This window comes from Lepidothrix coronata, unplaced genomic scaffold (genome assembly GCF_001604755.1).
Source record: "Lepidothrix coronata isolate B3197 unplaced genomic scaffold, Lepidothrix_coronata-1.0 Scaffold161, whole genome shotgun sequence".
NCBI classification, from domain to species: domain Eukaryota; kingdom Metazoa; phylum Chordata; class Aves; order Passeriformes; family Pipridae; genus Lepidothrix; species Lepidothrix coronata.
Window position 1 is genome coordinate 989,934 of NW_016690341.1, and position 14,503 is coordinate 1,004,436.

Sequence of the window (14,503 nt, forward strand, 5' to 3'; positions counted from 1 at the left end):
CATGAAGACATGTATGAACTGATGCAAAGGTTGTGCAAAACTGATTGAGGCTGTGGCAAGGTGGGGGTCAGCCTCTTCTTCCGGGCAGCTAGTGATAGAACAAGGGGAAATGGCTTTAAATTGTACCAGGAGAGATTTAAGTTGGATATTAGGAAAACATATAATGTCCTTGCTTTGTATTATTTCCTTCCCTTGCTTTTCCCCATTTCTAGTTTCTGTTTTAACATTGTCTTATTCTCAGTTTTCCAACGTAAAGTAATTATTTGTTGAACTTGAAAACAGTCACATATGTACTGCATCTCAGCAGGGATACTAAGGACACAGAATGTTAAGCATGTTCAGGTGTTTGTAATACTGTTGAATTTTGATTGAGTGATATTTACCTCTGAAAGGAATTATTTATCATGAGTCACTGGTACATTTTTTCTCAGTGTAGTATATTCAACAGTGCTTTGACTGACACAATTTTTTGTAATCCTTGAGATAATCCCTATGATAATCCTTGTGACAGAACACCTATTATACCTGTTAATAGAAAGAATGCTACTGACTCACCATTGTATATATTTTCTCTTATTCAAACTAAATGTGAGTAAAGAAAAACCTCAAAGGGTAAGTTCAAGCTTCAAAAGTCTCAGATTACTTTACATCACTAGGGAAGTGTCCTTTTGTTTTAACAATATAAGAACACAGTACCTGATTTTCCCATTACGGTATGCATCATCCTCAATAGATCATTTTCAATATGACATCCTCATTCACATACTTCTTACTTCATTTCCCCTAATTATTCATTTTTAAAAAATTATGCTCATCAAAATCTCTCTGGTTGCCCATGTAAATTATTAACAATGAGTAATGGATGACTGATGTAAAACTAAACTGAAAGAGACTCAGCTGCACAATACAATATAGCCCTTGCCCAATGCCCTGCTTCTGCCCTAAGGCAAAAACTTCAATCAAGAGGTTTTCAATGTGCCCAGAAGGTCAACTGGTTTAGCCTATACTGACCTTTATATGGAAAAAAAATAAAAAAGAAGAACTTTCAGGTAAAATCTTCTCAGCCATTGTGATATTAAAATTAATATATGAAATGTGAAAATTATTTCACCTATGTTTGGATTCCCAAAGTAGAAGTGTCTGCAGAGAAAGTAGGAGTCTAAGTTCCTTTTATAGTCATTGGAATTCTGGTCCATCAACTCCAGAAAGAAGTTTCTCTCTTCATAAACTAAACATGTAATTCTCAATTTGGCTGTTTAAATGTGGGCCCCTGATGATAACCTAGGCTATTCAAGACATCTAGAGAGGTGACAACCATGATGTTAAGCTTACAGAAGATCCTGGCTTTCTGGACTTGCAGCCGGAGGTCAGATGGGATTCCATTTCAAATGGTGTCTCAAATGGTACCATGGCCTGTGATAAGGTAACCAAATCAAGCCCCTGTTAGTAGTTCAGCTGACTCTATTGATTTCACCACTGACTAAAATGTGAAATTAGAAATTAGGGGCTTAGGAATTGCCTAAGCAAGATGAGTTCTACCTCAGCATTTAAAACAAATGCAGTCACATTAGAACTTGACCTGAAGTGACTGGAAGCAATAGTCTCCACGACGTTGTCAATAAGGAAGGAGATTTTGCATGTCATGGTTGAGCCTGAGTTGGTAAACTATTTACAATTCCTTGACAAGACATTGAAGCAAACTGCCAATGAATAGATATCTTTCATGTCTCTACCTATAGCCTGTTACACCCAAATAAATGTTTGAGTTTTACATTTTAAAAGTCTGTATTGTATCTGAAAATCTGTCTCATCTTTAAAAGATGGATATAATATTTTTCCTCTGATGAATTACTCACAGCAAGTGAGTTACATTCTGTGTCTCCTACAGTTGTTGACTGGTCAGCAGCAATCTTTAGTTGTTAATATCTTTTAGAATAATTTCCAACAACATGTGTCTTCATTAATTTATTATAGTGTCCTTGGTAAAAAGTTTGAATACCAATTTTTCAAGCAATAAATGCAAATTACAAAACTAGTAAGGAGTAACGCTGATGGCCTTGACTTCAGCATTTCTGAACAGTTTCTCTTCTTGGTGACTTTCCCTTTTCTAATGAGACCATCAGATAGTCTGCCCAGAGTTCATCAAATGAGCTGCACAAATCTGCTGTTTTGCTGCACTTACCACTGCAGCATTCAGTTGTTTCTATACAGAAAAAACAATGGAAAGATTATTTTCATTCTAATGTCTTATCATGTCTATAAGTAGGTCATCTTCTGTACAACCACTGGCTGATGAATGGTTTCAAGACAAAAAACAAACACATATTCTGACTTTCTGTCTTTCCAGAATCCTAAGAAAATTGCAGTACTACTACTGTCTACTGTGCTCTTATCTTTTTATCACTGCCTGAAGAGATTCAAACAAGGAGAATTTATTGTCTAGTTGTGTCTCAAAAATACATCAGCAATGGAAACAGGTTCATATCCTGTCTTTTGATTTTGTTCATGAACATCTTCACAAAAACTGATGCCTATAAATTGGCAGAGGCAGTATCCTAGATTGGTAGAGTTCAGGTATATGTAGATAGGAACTCCAATAATCGTTTTATCTCTCTGTGGCCCCAGGGTAGAGCTATACTGACATCATCTGATACCTTTCTATCCCTCTTTTGAAAACTCAAGTGTCAACAATTCCACTGCCATCCTTGGGTATTCCAGTGCTCAATTATTATTTTCATTACAAAGATTTCTTTCTTGTATCTGACCTAGATCTCCTCTACTGCAGTTCAACCCCACTGCTACTGTTGTCTCCCCAGTAGGTATATGGAAAATTTTATTATTTCTCTCTCTGTGGAACTTTTAAATTATTTGAAGACCTCTAGCATGTCTTTTTTCTCCAAGAGGTCTAAACTCTCTGGGCAGTTTTATTTACATAGACTCAACCATGCTGACTTCTCATAAATCAAGGTTTTTATTCCTTTAATTCATTTTTCTCTTCTGGATCCTATCTAAGTGTTTTAGAGTTTATTTGGAACACAGTGTTCACAAATGTCTATCCCAGAGCAGTGTAACCTTAAGACAGTTGACTGGAACTAAAGGTTGTTTCATGTTTAACTGTAACAATTCTGCTTATGAATTTGGTCTGAAGTTACTCTTTGATGTGTGTGTGTCTGTGTGTATGACAGAATATCATTATAATTAGCAATCTTTCTTATTCTCTGGTTCCTTTTTTTTGGTGAGCTGCTCTCTACCCAAACTCTTTCCACTCTATATTTGTGCACGTGTTGACTAAATTAAAATGCACTGGTGATACATAGGTAGTTAAATTCAAAACCCTGAAAAAGAAGACAAATCAAAGTGATTTTCTGTAACGTGTATCTGAGAGATAAAAGAAACTAAATGCTGTGACCAAACTGCATATGAATAATGCATATGTCTTTATCTTTAATACACTCAAAATATTTTCCTTTTCAAAAAATGAAGGCATTTTTATACCTTTTTTTTTATTTATCTGATTGATTTCAGTGTCATTGTAATTGTACTATGTTCTTCCAAGTTTTCCTTTGATTTTTTGTAAATATTCAACATACATTCCTAGTAATAATGTATACAGTCGATGTGATAACCAGTGGACTACAGCTCCTTTCAGTGAACATTTGTTTTCTTCTTTCCCTGATTTTTAATGCTCTTCAAGCAAAATAGATGTATAAAGTGATAGGATTTCATGGAAATATACAATAATAAAGAATCCTTTCTGTTCTCTCAGGCAAGTACGTCAGTCCTCTTTTCAAATTAATAGAAATACACTTTCAAGCAGTTCTCTCTTTTTTATGTTCCTGGAAGGAGAACTTTTAAAAAACTGTTGGCAACTCTTTCAACAATATCAGAATAAAATTACTAAACTCTTAACTACACCATTCTCGAGAATTTCAGTTTTCTCTCCCTCTTGTTTGCATTTTAAACTGGGAGATAATAATTTGCATAAATTTTATGAGTTTTAGAGGTCAATGACAGTCTTCAAATTTGAGATGGCTTAAATGTCACAACATGCTAATGATAATATAGGCAATTTTTTTCTAGGCCTAATTATTCTTACCATGAATGTGTAAAGCTGCCGGTATTGCTTACTGAAAAACAGGACTTCACTGCGTGTCTCAAACCCATAGGCTTCAATACTTCACTAGTTTGTTTCAGAGAAAATTTATGTTTTGTATCTCTATTTAGAAATTATTTTGGTTTTTTTTTTCCCATTGGAAGAACAACCATTGGAACTCCAACTGTATTTTTTGTTACTTTCATAATACTATCTCTTCTTTATGAGAAGCTGAGGACTGCAGAGTTAAATGACTAGATTTTTTAGCCTTAGATTTGCTGAGAAAAATCCTAGGCCCAATATTCCTGTGTCAACAGGTGGACACAAAGAATGTAATTTCTTTTTAATTTCTTTTTTATTCCTTTTCTTTTAATAGTGAGCACTGACAATACTAAAGGAGAACTAGTTAAAATAGACCATAAATATTTGCTCTTCAGATACCACAAATGGCCAAGTAAATATCAATATGGATAAATAAAAGTCATTTGAAGGGCCTCTGGCCAACCTTTTCATGCAGGTGAATTATACATAGTATTGTGGCATACTGCATGAAATCTTTTATTTGACCGTTAATGGTTGGAATGGTTCCTGGAAAATATTTTTCTTGACCTTGACTATTATAAATGTAATTTTAAAAATAGCACTTTATTGACTAACCAAAAACATTGAGAGGAATTTCAGAGCTAGCAAATATCACTCTTTCAAATAACATAGTAAAAACTGCCTTGATTAAGGGTGAAATTTGCCCCCCTTACATCTGAGGGCAAGTGCACCACTTGAGTCCCATTTAAATCTTCCAAATAGAAGTAAAGTGGTGAACTCCACTCAAGTACACATTTAAATGTTCTTCATTATATAAAACCTCTAGTTCTTAAAGCTTGACTTTTAAAACTATTAGCAGTGTACAGGGCAGTATGTTTTTTGTTGTGTCTAAATATTATTTTCAAGCCTATATCTCCAATGGATTTTGTTAATAAAGAAAATAACAGAGCCTCAGGAAATAGTGATGTGACTGTAATAGACTTGGTTCAGTAAAGCTTCTGCTATTAATTAAGAAACTTTCATCTGTGAAGTGCAGTATAAAAAAAATTCTTATTAACTAAGGTATGTTAGGTCAGCAATAAAGATTTCCCTTTGAACATTATATCTAATCAATCCAGAGAGAATTAACACAATTATATTTTATCAGAAACATGCAGAGGCAAGGATCAACAGGGGGGATGAAGTGCGGCTTTGATATTAATTACAAAACTGTTTTAGGAAATAATCAATCCTTTGTTAATCAGGTCAGGTATATGAAATGACAAAGAAATTATTTATCAAGCCACAAGGGTGAAAGTCATAGGCAAGGGATTATAGTGATAAGTCTCTGAATTTTAAAGCAATCATATGAGCTTTTCTTTGCATTTTAGGTTGTATTTCTAATTTGTATTATATTTCAAATATCACTAATTAACTTAGAAGGGACACATTAAATGCTATAAACCATAAGAGACACATGAATTAGACCATTTCATTTTTCAGTGTTCCAGTTAGACTCTGAGAACACATGATTATTATTTTTTCAGTCTTAATTTCTGAATGTATTTGAGTTGATTTGAGGAAAAGGATATTTTTAGTCTCTTCAGTCGTTCTTGCAATAAATCCAAATTGCATTATTGAAACAAAAGCCGCCTAAAAATTTATTGTAAACCTCATAAAAAAACCCAAACCAACCAGATCATGTTTTAAAATAAATCTGAATTACAGTACTTATTCACAGTCATTTAAATAATTTGTTTTCATTTCAATTGGATTTTGATAATAGCTTGAGTTCATTGGCCACAATAGCCAACAGAGAGAAAATATAATGATAAAAAAACCCGTAAGAATCAGACTGAGTACTAAACAATCCAGTTGTTTATTCTTACCTAGAACACTGTCATTTCCAAATGTGACAAGTTACTTAGACCCTGCACTTCTTCCCAGAATATGATTCAAGTAAATTGTTAAATAGGAAATAAATTTTGCTTTACTAGATTTTTGGGAATAACTAAGCAGCAAATTAGTACTATTCTCTGTTGTACTACATCATAATATTTACCTTCTAATTTTTCATGTTTATTAAACTTCCTCAAAAAAGAAATGTCAGAAGCATTACTTTTTGTCTTACTTATTTTCAGTTAGTTCTCTGAATTTTTCTTTTATATTTTTTATTTAGTGCTTGGAGCATGCATCAAAACCTCTGCATAATAGTGATAGGTGAAGTCCAAGCATGAATTCACCTCTTTTTCTATTTGATGCCAATCTTACAACTTTATAACTATCTACATTTTTTTTAAATTTGCATGTCATTGCTATTCTCTATGAGCTGCTGTTTATTTTACTTTCTCTGACAGGTAGTACAGTGACTAACCTTTTTATTACAGTACAACCCACAAACCACCTGTGTTGTGCTACTTACCAAACACACATATAGTGAGAGGTGTTGTTGCATGGAGTTTTTGTCCCTCAAAACAAAGAACAGCATCAGGATGTGTTAATGGTTGGACTTTATGGTCTTAGAGGTCTTTTCCAACCTTAACGATTCTGTGATTATGTGGTTTTGTGGTGGCTAGAATGAACCTGTCCATTTAATCTGTAGTTCAAAATGGAAATTTATTTGACCAACCAAGCAATAAGGAGGATATTGACAGATGGAGAATGTATGAAATCAAAGTTCCGTTGATGTAGTGGGCATAGTGTTATTTGGTTGAAGATTTGACTTGATGATCTTGAAGGTCTTTTTCAATCTCAATGATTCTATGACCCTGTGATCAAAGACCTTTTTCCTAGGAATCTTCAAATTAAAGAAATTGTCTTCACCTATTCCTCCCAGTTTGTTCATTCTTCAGTTGTTTCATTCTGTTGTTAATGTCCATCACTCTTGGAAAAACATCTCCGAGGTTTTTAGTTTGCCAGAGATCCGTTCTAGTGTAACTTTCAAGTACTACCTCATGAAAGAAAAAAGAAGATATTCTATGCATACAATGTTTCTCTTCAGGGGATGGGGGGTAGCGGGAAGATACTTTTTTTCTTCCCTTTTTTTTTTTTTGGCTGATAATTGTTCAGCACTCTCCTTTATTTTTTTTCCAGATGCCGCTTTCATTAATGAAATCCCTGTTCATTTAAAAAACTTTTCCTTCTTTCACACTCTTTCCTCTGTCAGAGATCTGTTATTGTGTTGCCTGTTGCAAGCATTTGCTGGATTTCTTAAATCGATCTCCAACTGTCAGCTGCACAATGCCAATGCGAATTGGCACCCCGACAATTTTCACAGCCAAGCCAAAATCTTAGCAGTTAAACGTGGCTTTTCTTTATGCAGATCCTCCCAGCGTCATCTCTCACATGCTCTGACATACTGTCCGTAGAAAGGAAGGCTGATTATGAATGCTAGAAATAACCTCTGGCTGCTATACCTGATGTTAACTGAGTACATTTCCATTATTCAAAAAAATATACCTGTTTTTTTCTCCCTCAAGACCTTCATTCACCAGAGTGTCTCTAGGCTATTTTTGTCAAGGGTTGAAAAATGGCTTAGTGTTATTTTTTTGATGCAAGTTAATACAGTGATAAGCACAGTACAGTCTCCAGGAGTAACAAATCATTAATTTACTTCAGAAAATAAGACTTCAGTGATGAATAAGCCCCATAAGGATTCTATAGTTTTAAGCAGCTTCACTGACAGTGTATATCTGATCTGGCTAAAAGAAAATTAAAACAGGCTACTAAATCTGTAATTATTTTATACAGTTAATCAGCAAATAATCTTTAAAATGGAGGGTCCTCTGCAAAAGATGTTTGATATTAGACTTTACTAAAATGGATGATGTTTATTTTAAACACACTATACCCCACAACTATAGGAGCAGAGAACTAGGAGATCTAGCTAAGTAGAGTGCAGAAGAAAGTTTTAGGCAAAATAAATCATCTTGTACTCTCATTGCAATACAGGCAATATTTTGAGTCAGGTTCCAGTTTCATATCTGTTAATAAACTGAGTAAGCCTTGTTGATGGAAATTTTCACAGTGAAATAACTTGAGTTGCTGTGATGTTTCTGGTCTGAACTTCTTCAGCCCACACCTGCTACCTCTGTCATACCAGAAACAAGACAAAGACAACCTTTCCCTATATTCTTAGTGCTGCTCCATTTTGCCTATTATGCTTAAAGCAATTTTCCCAAATCTATCTATCATCTTTTAAATCCTATCTCAGTTAAGTTACTCTTAAAAGACTATTTAACTGAGAAGACTTTGCTCAGACAAATAAGTAATTCAATATCCTGAATTCACTAAGAATCCAGAATATTACACATGCAAGACTGTGAACATGACACCCTAATGTGGAGAGGGATCCTTAGAAAACTGCCAAATCTTTTCTGTTATTTGAGATTTTTATTACCAAAACCAAATCAGTCAGGACTTGTGAAGAACGCATTTATAGGACTGTGTAAGGAACAGCAACACATGAAGGATATCAGTGAATTTTAACCAAGGGAAAACTTCTAAATGGTCAAACAGCTATTTCTTAACACAACCCCAGGTTATCTGCCAATATATGACTTTTTACAAGGGCATGTAATGATAGAACAAGGGGCAATGGCTTTTAACTGAAGGACACTAGGCTTAGATTAGATATCAGGAAGGAATTGTTTATGATGAGGGTGGTGAGGAAACAGGTTGCCAAGAGAAATAGTCCCTGGAAGTGTTAAAGGACAAGTTAGATGAGGCTTTGAGCAACCTGGACTGGTGGAAGACCCCCATGGCAGTGGCTTGGAACTAGATGAGCTTTGAGGTCCCTTCTAAGCCAAACCATCCTCCAATTCTGTGATATTCACATGACACTTCTAAGAAAGAAAATTTAAACATGCCTTCCTAAAAGATGGTGATTCCTCAATTTTAATTTCAAGTTACAGTTACATTTCTGGTGGAAATGTATTCCTCCTGGATTTTTGGACCCAACTGTATGTGCCATAACATCATTTGACTCTGGTCCTAGTTTTGGGGCCAGAGGTGAAGGAGTTTTGCATCTTTGCTTCTACACTCTCTCTGTTCAAATTTGTCTGATGAATGAAATGAAAAAAGATACGCAAAAATAAAAGGCAATTTTATCATGCCTTGGTAGCTGAGGTAATATTAGGCTTGTGCATTGAGTAGAATAAGATTTGTTTAAATTCTATGAGCTCTAACATTTGAATTTCAAAACTGATAATCCACGCAGATTAGGAATGTGACATTTCTATGGTATTTATAAAATAAAATGAGAAAATCAGCACTATTTATCCTGGTTGTTCTACAAGTCATGTTATTCTGGAAACATAAAGATTCTGTGCTTAAGTTACCTGAGGCCATACATCTGCAGAAAAATGTTAGATTCTTATGGATTTTCATTTACACGGAACTGGTAATCGCTCCGATGTCAGGAGGGAATTGAAATTGCATGTACAGGATTATGTGCACTAATACTGCTCCTCTGCACAAGGGCTCAGTCTGAATGGTCTCCTCAGGAACTTTACCACACCTTGAAATTCAAGAATGGCAGCAAATCAAAGAATTGGTGGTTCAATCAAAGAATCAATGGTTCAAGCAGTTAAAAAAGGAGTTAAACTCTGCATAAATGCTAACGCGCTGCTTATACATGCCATGAATGCATTGCACATCCTCATACACTGGAAGGTAGATTTTTTCAGAGTTCCTTCTTAAAAAACAGTTTTATTTGCAAAGGCAAGGAACCTTCATGCAGAATGATGCATCTTCCCAGCAGCTTGTTTTAAAGGATGAAAAGATGAATTCATCCTTCTCTTGAAAACAACAAATGGAAGGTAAGTAACTGTGTCAGTGAAGAAGAACCAGTCTGCCCAATGGGGACATTCCCTCCTGCACTGTGAATTTCCCTGCTGATCAATAAAATACGTAACTTAATTCGTTTGAAGATTGTCTGGAGTAAGATGGCTACAGAAAACCCCTATCCTGCTTTTCTTATTCCTATTTATTTCCTATGACATGTCCAGAGGAGCAATATGCAAGATTCAAAATTAATCCTGACATTTGGGGTTTTTTTAGCACACAATTAAAACCCACTTTAGAATATAAAACTGAAATGAAAGCCCCAAGACTAAAAGTTAGAATTTCAATGGTGGGTTTATTAACAAAGAGTTGGTTGACAATTAATTAATTGCAGCAATAATTTTCTGCATTGGAAATCACTCACATCTGAAACAGAGGGTCTCAAAGGAACAGGAACACTGAAATATCTTGGCCATGATACAAAGAAGAAAATGTAGCCAGGCAAACTGTAATACATAACAGATTGTGTGATCCTTGTTTCATGAATGAATCAGAGCCATGACATCCTTTTGGAGATAACCTACTGGTTCTGAGATGGTGAATTTAGTCCTGTTCTTCACAGCTTAATGTCAACCTTAAAAAAAAAGCTTTGACAATTTAAAATATAACACAGAAATCACTTGTACACGTGAAATATGATCCAGAGCTCACCAAGTGTAATGGAAACCTTCATTCCCATTGATGTAAAATGATTCTATGTTTAGATTGTGAAACCTTGGGATATGACTTAAAATCAGATCCCAGTCATGACAGGGGCCTTAAGCTAAGATGTCCCTTTGGTCTCTCTTGATCTGTGTCTACTCTCACCTAGTCCACGAGAACAAGAACTCCAGGCTGCAGACGTGCCACATTGATGGGATGCCTGAGCCTTTCAGAGATAGGACAGCCATATGCCATATCTTTTGCTGGCTGACTTTTCTCTTTGGGTTCACCTTGAGTTCATCACATATACACTGGTTTGGGACCCACCTCAGAATGTCTGCATTGTACTGCAGTGCATGTCTCAGCCACACTTATTCAGTTAAAATCTGCTTGGAGCTCTCCATGCCATCCCACATTTCCTGACATTCACAAACATCTCCGTAATGAGAGTTGCTGGGTCTTGGAGTGAAGCTCAATGACTTGCAATTTACCAAAGTCATGACCTTGTAACCTAATGACCTTTAATACTGTGCAATGATTAAGTAATTATTTAATTTCTCCATATTCTCCATACTATAAAATTAATGGTGTTCATAGCAACAGAAATGGAAAATTAATATAAGTGCATTATATTTAAATGACTAGTCCAGATCTTGTGCCTTTATAACAGTTAATATATAGTCAATACAGAACAAATTAGAACCCAACACCAGCCAAAACCCTGTAAGATTATTTCCAAGTTACTCTGGAACTAACACTTTTTTACTTAATATTTACTTCACTTTTACTGTAATGTTAATTATGTAAATTAATATATTCAGAAAGCAGGGAGTCCTCCTGAAAAACAAAGATAAGATTGAGGCTGTTTACTTCTTTTCAGATGAGGTCTACAGCTTAAAAACAAGGTACCTGCACCATTTGTACAAGGGAATTCACACCTTTTTTTCGGTGTTACACTGCAGACAATTTTATCTGAATCATTAAAAGCAGAGGAAAAGGAATCTTAAGATTGAATAATTGGGGAGTGTGGCAATGAAAAAGAAATTGAAAGGCAAATTGAAGGAAGTGTGTACAGAAGTGGACAAAAAGGATGGTGAAGCAAAATAACCTGATTTTTCATTTGGATAGCTGAGAGAGTCTGTCAAATGTTTTCACCTCCAGGGCTTTTTTTGAATTAGCACTAGTTTGACAGTTGCTGCTGTGAGGTGCCTCAGGATTAAAAGTGTGGAGAATAGAGATGTCATTCTGACTTCAAGAGAAGATGACATTCAGTAGATTTGTATTGGATTGCATCTTTATCTCAGTAAAAAGTATGTCTCACTTGTTCTAGTAAGTGTCTTGCTTACTTTTCATTTTTGGGACACCAAAAAATGCAGACTGACAGTCTGATTAGCTCTCATAACCTCCATTAATGATTCTTCATTCAATCACATTTTAAAGGACATTTATCCTTTAAGATTGAGGATATAAAGGACAAGGCAATAATGCTCCACCAATTATTTTCTTCTTTCAGGTGTCCCTATGAAATACTGAAATTATCATGTTATTCAACCAAAATGAGAAAATATTTATCAGAGTTATCACTGAATGTAAATGTTGTCTCCCGTGAGAGTTGTACCTGTAATTGAACCATTTGGAAAGCGGGATGCATAGTTGTATTTTCCACGTCTGTTTAATTCACATTTATAAATAAGTCTGAGAATTCATTAAAATGGAAACAAATGTACTGGTAGATTATTTTAAGAACTACTCCTAATGTTTTATTAAAAAAAAAAAAAAAGCAATGTCCTTATCTGTGTTTTGGAAGGAATGAATTAACTTTCAGGGAAATATCTACATCTGAAGTCCTCCTTTTTTATATAGAAATTATAACAACCCCATAAGAATAATGGTTGAAGAGATTTTGAAAAAAATAAGGTAATTTTAATATTAGTCCAGGATACATCTGAAAAGATCAAATCACAGGATATCATGCTCAGTGTTTCCTCCATGTAAAATTTTTAATTTGTTCAATATTTTGCAGCTTAAAACAGGATCATCTTAAGTTGTGAAATCACGGCATCCCAATTTTTTCTGAGATTCTTTTTTTATTTTTTTGCATATTTAGATTTCAATGCTGGTATGCATAAAATATTAGTAAACTAGAAGACTCTTCAAATTAGGTGTTTTAATTAAGTGGCATCTAGATGCTGGGAAATAAAGAGTCTTAAAACATGATGAATATACGGTTCAGAGGCAGAAAAACCAATAGAATTTATATCTGCTGCAGTGTTAGTCTTAGAATTTGCACCTAATAGTGTCCTTTCTGTAAGTATAAGCGAATCAACATAGAAATCTGAATAGATTAAATTAAAACCAGAAATAAATCCAAACCAAAACAACAATGACAAAAACAACACACCCTCCACCCAAAAAAATCCCCCAAAAACAAAATCAAAAAAATTCCCCACCCTGAACTCACTCAATTTTATGGGAAATTTGTATTTTTTTTCTTTACCCAACCTCACTGATACATTTGTTTTCACTCATGATATCCTTTACAGAAAGAAATCATATTCCCTATTCAGGCTGATGAAATGAGACAAGCATTTTAGTCTCCTTTGGTAAAATAATCTGTTCTTTTCCCTAAACCATTCTATTTTCCATAAATTTATTTTCTGTTTTCTACTGAAAATGTATTACTTCTGTTCCACATTCACCTTTTTTGTAATGGTCTTATAGTGACATTTTTCAGATATCCTATGAGGAACCAGCATCTTCTTCCCTTAATATTTCTGAACAAAAAGCCTAGCTAGCTTGAGAAATTTTGATTACTTTTTCCCAAATATTTCAGCTCCTAAATTTCTTTACATTTCCATTCTTTTCCTCTTTTGATCTAATAATTCCTCCATGATACTTAGATTTTTTTTCCTGCAGTTCTGTCCTTCTTTGAATCATCAGCAAATTCTGTGAATTCACATTTAACCTCCATAGTCAAATCATTAAGAAAGATTTCTTATACAGATCAGTTCTTGATACTCTTTCCTGTTTTCTGTCTCTTTGCTGTTTATCAAATCCTTTGTTCACCTTTATTTTTTTTTTACTGATCCTATTTTTTTCCAATTTCTACATTAATCATCCACATGAGATTTTATGAGGTACATCAGTGCAGCCTCAATTAAATCTATTGCATTTTCTTTGTTAAAAAAAGTATCATCTTGCAATGGACAGATCACATTAAACATTTTGTGTTTTATTACCCAATCTATTAATTCTCTAATACAATCAAAGTATACAGTTGTCATGTATTCATAAAGTCAAGGCAAAACGAAGAGTTTATTTCTCATAACTTGGTGACAGACAATTAGACATGGTCAAAGAACTGATTTCTGTTCACTAAAAAGACATTAGGATGTCAAATATAGCTGAAACTAGAGTAAATTCCCTCTATAGCTTTATTAGATTGGTTTAATAGTTTTATTTATATATTTTATAATCTTAATATTTCTTCATTTGCTATGTAATATTCATCTTGGAACAAAAATATTTCAAAATTATAAAACATTTTCAAAGTGGTTTATTTTATATACCATACCATACAATATAATTTAGTCCAATCTGATCTCATTTCACATTAAAAAAAAAAAATTGAACTGGTTTTATCTGAATAGCGCTGAATGAGCGAAAACTATTCTGCTGGAATTTTTCCAGCCAGCTCTTTTTGTACCATCCTTAATTTCCCGTGCTGGAGTTATTACTGTAATTAATTTTAAAAATGAACTTTCTATGATAAAATTCAAGTCATTCTGTGAACATGGCAAGGTGGGGACTTGTCACTTCTGGAACTTGTACGCTGTAGGGAGAGGCACTACCTAGAGGTATGGTCCCAGTTGTCCATGAGCATCTCACTGACCAAGGACCATG